Source organism: Typha latifolia, chromosome 5, assembly GCF_019914945.1.
Source record: "Typha latifolia isolate L0001 chromosome 5, TyphaL0001v2, whole genome shotgun sequence".
Lineage (NCBI taxonomy): Eukaryota > Viridiplantae > Streptophyta > Magnoliopsida > Poales > Typhaceae > Typha > Typha latifolia.
In genome coordinates, this window is record NC_133090.1 from 8,174,571 (window position 1) to 8,182,473 (window position 7,903).

At 43.2% G+C, this 7,903-nt stretch overlaps 1 long non-coding RNA gene across 1 annotated transcript; it reads right to left on the bottom strand.

Annotated features, from left to right (window-relative positions):
* Positions 1-3,064: 3,064 nt before the first annotated feature.
* On the bottom strand, positions 3,065-3,541 carry LOC140789347 (uncharacterized). Its single transcript, XR_012109154.1, has 2 exons — positions 3,473-3,541; positions 3,065-3,401 (listed from the first exon to the last, which is right to left on the bottom strand). It is a non-coding gene; the product is annotated as an uncharacterized lncRNA (long non-coding RNA).
* Positions 3,542-7,903: the final 4,362 nt, after the last annotated feature.

A 7,903-nucleotide genomic window follows, 5' to 3' on the forward strand; every position in this document is an offset into this window, starting at 1 on the left:
GCACTTGGACCCGTTTATGGCCACTAAGTTCAGTTCCACTTCAATCAGAGCTATTCTATTGTTATTCTAAGCGCAGATATCCTATGTATTACCCCCTTCATGCTTTGGGTCATGTCTGTCATCCTTGTCAGCTTGACTTTCACTTGTTTGGCAAGTTTGTTAGTCAACGTTCTAGTGTGAAATATTCGATGGTGAGGTTTTTGCTAGGCTCGAGACTGAGGGTGAATCCTACATTTTTGCCTTCCCTTTGTTAGCCATGGTGGATGTACCCATCCTCATTGTAGGGTTTGCATGGGGTTGGGATTCTTGACGTAGGGGATTGGGTGAAATGTCACTGTCTACATTGGGTGTATTTGGCCCTCCCTTGCTGCTATTGGTCGGTTTTGCTGGTTTAGTACTTCTTCTAGGAATAGAAGTCTCTTGAGATGGTTTCTCTCCCTCTTGCCTTGGACATTGAGTGTGGGCCATCCTTGTAACCGCTGGTCCATCAAAGTGCTCTCTTTGTTTACTCGTTGGACCATTCATTGGCTTGTGAGTCGTCTCTCTCCTCTGCGAATGGATTCTTGTTTGCTGGGTTATGTATCATCCATGTTGATCTCTTCATCAGTCTCTTTCTGCTTTGCAGATTTCTCCTACTCTGCCTCCTTGTCTTGTTCCCTCTCCTTGCACTGCTCCGCTATGTGGCTTGCTCGCCCGCATGTGAAGCAGTATAGTGGGATATTCTCATACACTACTATTTGGTCCAAGTTTTCCATCTTTGGCCCTAGCTGTACTGCCGTCTTCAATGGTTTTGATATGTTCACCTCCACACATGGGCAAACCTGCTCCGTGTGTGGTTAAGAGTAGTTTCATCCACCCACTGTAGTTTCCTAAAATATGCAGTGACTGGAATCAAAGCCTCAAGCTCCCAATATTCTTTCGACAGATTGTATAGTTGGATCCAAACGGGTGCGGTGGCGAAGGCATTCACAGGTGGTCGGAAGTTATTCCGCCACGATATTAAGTTGAGCACCATTCCTTGCACCGTCCATGGGCCTTTGTCAAGCACATATTGCAAGTCTATTTCTCTCTCGAACCGAAAGACATAGAATCCATCTTCCATGTCGGAGACAGAGAAGCCATCAATCTCGCTCCAGAGTTTGGCTAGGATGAACTTTAGCCTAGTCAATGGGATACCGTTGCCAAGGAATCGCCTGAATAGGGTGAGTCTCCATCTTTCTCTGCAGCACCTCTAGTTCAATGATGACGCAGTTGTCCGTTTGGGCCTTTAGCTTTGCCAATATTGCTTTTGGGATTCGTCCCTGTGTGCCAGTGGGGTGCTGGTGGCCAGCAGCCACATTCACCTAGGTTTTCGTTCATTTGGGCCTTTAGCTTTGCCAATATTACTTCTAGGATTCGTCCCTGTGTGTCGGTGGGGTGCTGGTGGCTAGCAGCATTCACCCAGGTTTTCCCCTCTAGTTGTCTATCCTTTGTCAGTTTGGATGATGAAGCTCGCCGGAAGGATACAGCCTCTCCTCCTGCAGGAGCCGGCGGTGTCCGTCCCATTTTTCCCTGCCAGAAGGTTTTTGTTGGGGGAAGATTTTGATACCCATAATTTGTATGTTTAATGGAAAGACAAGGACCCAACTGAAAACACATAATGTAGGATCTTCTCAACGTGAATTCACAGGAAAAAGGGGTAAATTGGAATAAACACCTCGGTAATTCTCGAATATGTTGCTCCGCACTGAACCTTTTCTTCTGATTGTAATAAGATTAAAAAAAGTATTTTATCTTTCAACATCCTGAGTCCGAGCTCAGAAGGAAACCATCTTTTAGACGTCAGGATATCAAGCAATTTCAGGTTTTTTTGCTCTTTTCTGTCAAACATAGTACTACGCAGCTTGTAATATGAATGAGATCCTGAATGGCTCATAAAAGCTGGAACTCCTAAACATGAACTTAATTAAGAATCTAGTTAACAGTAAAATTATAGAAAATTCTTTAGCAGCAGTGGGTAATCAAATTTGGAGCACCTAAATCAAAATGCCAAGAATATCAGAAATAGGAACAGCTTAGGCTACAAAGAATTTGCAGCCAACCTTTCGAGTTCCCTTTTCAGTTTGCAATTGTTGTCCAAAATGTTTATGTCGATTCAAATGTTAAGCTAATGGAGGAAAAAGGCTAAGCATCATCTTCAATTTGACCAAAATAGAATTGCGAGTCCAATTTTGGTCTAATTATTAATTTTTATTTCAAATAATCAATTGAATTAGTCAATTGACATATATGGTACCTTATATGCAGGGATGTCCGCATTGAGTTATTACCTAAATTGGGTTAGTTAATTTAGGTAAGACTTAATCAATTAAGATCCTATTAAGAAATAAATTCCTATTAGAATCTCAATTGATAATTATGGTAAGCTTATATGTAGGGATGCCCACATTAATTTATTACCTAAATTGGGTTAATCAATTTAGGTAAGATGATCAATTAGAGTCCTATTAAGAAATAAATTCCTATTAGAATCATTTAAAATCAATATTGTTAACCTGAGGCTATATTTTTAGACCTTTCTATTATCAACGTACCTATTTGAGAGTTGAGAAAGCTACTGCCTTATTTGAGTGGTTTTCTCTCTTTCCATCTAATAGTGATCTTTTTAATCAATTAACTTCTTATCAGTTATTGCTTACTATATTTTACTTTAGTTACTTGTTTGGGTCGATTATTCTCCAAAACATTGCATTCATACTAAATTTGCATCAGCATCTCTACAGGGTAAGTTGAATTTGTAACAGCTCATAGAAAAATCCTAAATATTATAGTCATTGGCCAAGCATTTCTTGAATTTATCTTTGATCGGAACGAATTACAAGATTAGTCAGTCTGTCTGTATATCTATGATAGAGAAGAGTGTCACACTGAAAATAATGTCCACTCATGGGAAAGAGATAAAAGCAAGTGCCCATCATTTCCTCTTTCATTGCATTTGACAACTTTTAAAAATATCGCATATGAATGAATGAACAAAAATTCAGAACAAGTTTAAAGCATAAACTGTAAATACTCACACTATACATTACTGCATCTTGTAATGATTAAGTAAACTAAAAGGCGAGATGTACATAAATAGGCAGAACATGAAAGAAATGTAGGAATCTATCTTATATAATGCTATTATGCTCAAAATTGCTCAGCAAAACTATTGGTGAAGTTTCCAGATTTGAAAGCTTGGTTGAGGTTAAATTCACAAGTCATGTTTTCTCTTCTAACAAGCTATTCCAACGTTTCTTAAGGATCTCACATGCCTTTGAACATGGAAGAGCAACTATCTTGAGGTTTTTATCGACAGGGATCTCGATAACCAAGCCCAATCTCAGCAGTGTATCCATAGCCGAGTTGATAGGCATCTCAATCTGCAGAAAATAAAACTTGAGACTCAATCCTACTTTGTCCATCACATAACTAAGAAAAGTTCCACTTCTACCTTCTCTTTAAACTTATTATACATAAACTGCTCGCATGCCATCGTGATGCTTTTACGACATGACACCTGTAGAAATATAGGTTCATACCATAAATGATCTCAAACAAATACGAGTCCGGATACAAGTTCCACAGGCCATAACAAGCCTTTAAAGATACGCATCCAAAGTATAACTCCAATGTCCAAAATACAACTCCAATCATAACACCCTTACAATGGCTTAATACAACTAATAAAAGTAACTCTAAATGAAATAAAGACAGCTACTCCTCGCTGCTCGCACCTGCTTCTCCTAACTCTAAAATTATGTCACTAAGAGGTGGTGAGCACACAGCCCAGCAAGTAGAATTCATATAATCTATAACAATGAAATCACATGTGCATATTCCAATGCATGCCTATAGTTACTAACAATAGGATAAGCTTATTTAAATGACTTACAATGAGTTACTAAATCAATGCAACTAATATAGACTATACGACACTATTTTGGAACATGCCAACTCCTAATCATATCAGGAGCCAATTAATATATCCAGAGAATATAGACTATTTTGGAACATGCCAACTAATATAGACTATACGTTTGAACGCCTGCATCGCGTTCGCAAATCCAGAGAAGAGCGAACTAGGTGCATTCGAACATGGTCGACGATAATGTACTATTTAGGGTTAATTTTGAATTGTTTGATTATCATCAAAAGGATGTGGATGGCAACCATAAAGTCATTATTGAAGAATTGAGTTTTGCCTTGCCTCCTTCGTCTTCTTCGCTCTCGTTCTCTCGATCCCCGGCGACGCCGCTTCTAACCTCCCTCGACCAGCCAATCACCCTAGTCCTTTAGGGGTGGCCCTCTTCTCCCCCTTCTTCCAATCTATCCAACACTTGCCCTAACCCCTTCCATCAACCATAACCCTTCCACCACCACTTTTCACCGGTGTCACCCCATTAACGCCAGTCCACCACCAACCACCATCATCTAGGATCTCGTGCCTCCATCCACGGATCTTGATCAACCCTCCTGACGTTCGTCCACTAATCGGACGATATCTCAAGATCCCCACTTCCGATCCGCCTAAAACTTAATTTGTTAGAAAGCTCTTTTCTAGGGCTACAACATATCCAAATCTCTGGTCGATCCGACGGCGGTGTCTTTCGGGATCTATTTACAAAGTTCCGTGCCAAATCTAGTCCAGATCTGAGAATTGGAAGAGATCGAACCTTAGTCAAAATGGGAGATCGTATCAAGTTGGTATCAGAGCCACCGTTCTTCGAACACGTGCTTCTTATAACGACAACCAGAGCCATGGCTGCACGGCGAGATGATAAAGAAGAGATTCTCCCAATAGAGGAGGAGGAAATGGTTACGGGGACTTCCACCTACGGAACCGCCCGATCTAATCAGAATACGGAAGAACCTAGCGTTCAAGCCATGTTGAGATCTCTTTTCGAACAAATGACAATAACCAATTAGATGATGATGGAGATGATGCGGGAATTACGAGCGATAATGGAAGCCATGGCGAATGGAAATGCACTATCGACCCCACGACGCGAGTCCACTCCCATGAACCCACCGCCATTGGTTCAGAATTTGTAACCACAAGAGCCGTTGCTGCCACCACCCTATGGGCAGAGGCAAGCAAGGATGGTTCCACCAAGGCCAGTTGCAGGTGAACCCATCCGACGAGCGAACCACTATCGAGATCACCTTGGAGATCAAGATCTATGGATGGGGCAATATGACTCGGAACCACGGCGAGTTAATCAAAACCGAAGGAGGGATCATCAACCATTCATGGTGCATCCTCTTCTAGTTAGACAAGGACTTAGACATAATCTGAAACGAGACAGTGGCATCCGTGGACAAATCGTGCATCTCGAATTCTCCAAGTTCAAAGGTGGTGATCCAATCGATTGGTTGTATAGGGTGGAGCAATTCTTCGCATACCAAGTACGGCGGAAGAATACAAGGTGACGCTTGCGAGCTTCCACCTTGAAGATGTGGCGCTTCATTAGTTTCGAGCAGCCAATGCCAATGAGGCTATCGAAACTTGGGCTGAATTTTGTGCCGATATCGCACGGTAATTTGGAGCGTCGGGGTATAAAGACTTCGATGCTCTTCTCTCAAAGACGGTGCAAAAGACCACGGTTGGGGCATACAGAGAAGAGTTTGAGAGGGTAAGTAGCCGATGTCAACCCCCATGGATGGACCAGCAACTTTGCAGCACCTTCATCTCTAGGTTGCGAGGTGACATATAAGCCGACATGAGCGCTTTAAGGCCTAGAACTTTAAAGGAGGCTTTTAAAGATGCGGTGCTCATGAAAGACAAATATAGGGCCATAAAGTTACACCTGAAATAAAATTGGACGAGCTAAGGAAGCCGCAATCAAGCTCAACCAACCATAGCGGCGGGAAATATTACTGGCAAAGGACCGCTGCTGCAATGGTGCCTCCTTGAGCACCCCTAAAACCATCCCAAGATGTGAAGTATGCACCTAGAGGTCCGGGATGAGCACTCATACTTGCTCAAGTGGAGGAATGAAGAGCCAAAGGCGCTTTTGTTGTGATGAGAAGTTTGTACCCGGGCATCGCTGCGCTAAACCAATGGGATATGTGATGCTAATAGATGGATTGGAGGATATGGAGGATGAGTTTGCAGCTGAAAATGAAGGTGTTGCTAGACATCAAGGAAAATAGCTGAGGAGTAACCCGTGGAGGACATGACAGCCGAAATCTCCCTCCACCCCTATTTGGGGACAACTGCACCAAAGACTTTGCGGGTGAACGGTGTAGTCAAGAAAAACATAGTGAGAATCTTGATTGACACCAGGGCCACCCACAGCTTCATTGACAAGAGGCTTCTTAGGAAGATTGGGCTCGAGTCAGAACCCACGGAAGGGTTCGATGTGACAATTGGAGATGGCACCACATTGCGAGCGGATTTTATTTGTGGAGGTGTGGAATTGAAGGTGCAAGGCCAAACTTTCACATTGGATCTATATTCGTTGGCTTTGCGAGATGCCGACATTGTTTTGGGGACTCAATGGCTTCGAAGCTTGGGATCCGTGACATTTCTCTTTACAAACCTCTCAATGACATTTTGGAAGAATGACCAGAGAGTGCTGTTGGATGGAAATCAACAGCTAATTTAACTTCCAAGCGTAGGGGATGCAAGTGAGCTCGTCTCCTTTTCAGCACCCACTTTTCCTTTTTTCTCAAATCTGCGGAGAGCTAACGCAAGGGATAGTGAACTAGTCCAACTAATGGAGGAGCTGAGAGAGAACCCATCAAGCCACCTCGAGCATGAGGAGCGCAACGGGTTGGTACTCGAGTGCGGGCGGATCAAGGTAACCGCGGACGAAGAGCTACGTAGACTATTAATGGCACACTTCCATGATACTCCTATAGCAGGCTATGAAGGGGTCTTACGTACCTACAAGCGGCTGGCCCAAAACTGTACATGGACAACAATGAAGTCGAACGTGAAGAAATATGTGCATGAATGCCAAATCTGTCAACGAGTCAAATCAGAGACGCTCAAATCTAGCAGGCTGTTGTAACCACTACCTATGCCGGAGCATATTTGGGAGGACATTTCTATGGACTTTATCGAAGGGCTGTCGGAGGTCCGAGGGCAATCAGTGGTGTTTGTTGTGGTGTATAGGCTGAGCAAATATGCTCATTTCATAGCAGTGTCTCACCCGTTTTCAGCGAAAAAGATTGCTAAAATTTTTGTTCGGGAAGTGGCGCGCTTGCATGGGATGTCTAGGACGATCGTGTCAGACCGGGATCGCATTTTTATCAGCGAGTTTTGGTCCGAGTTCTTTAGATTGCAAGGGACTCGAATCAATCTTAGTTCAGCTTATCACCCTGAGACGGATGGCCAAACCGAGGTAGTGAATCGCGGACTGGAGCAATACTTGCGATGCTTTGTGGCAAACCGACCAAAGAATTGGGTCAAATTCCTTTCATGGAACAAGTGGTCATACAATACCGCTCATCACTCTAGCATCGACATAACCCCCTTTAAGGCGGTTTATGGGCACACCCCCACGATCTTGCGTACCTACGATAGACTCGCGGTGGGAGATAGAACCGAGCTGATACGATCTTCTCTTTGGGGCTAAGGCTCTGATACCAGATTGATACGATCTTCTCTTTGGGGCTAAGGCTCTGATACCAGCTTGTTACGATCACACCTCTGGCTATGGAGCTCTAATACCAGATTGATACGATCTGGCACGGAACTTTGAAATTAGATCCCAAAATATGCTGTCGTCGGATCGACGTGAGATTTTGATATGTTGTAGCCTCGTAAAAGAGCTTTCCAAAAAATCTAGTTACAGGCGAATCGGAGTTGGGGATTTCGAGATATCGTTCATTTAGTGGACGAACGTCAGGATGCTCTGTTTTGGATTCGTGGATG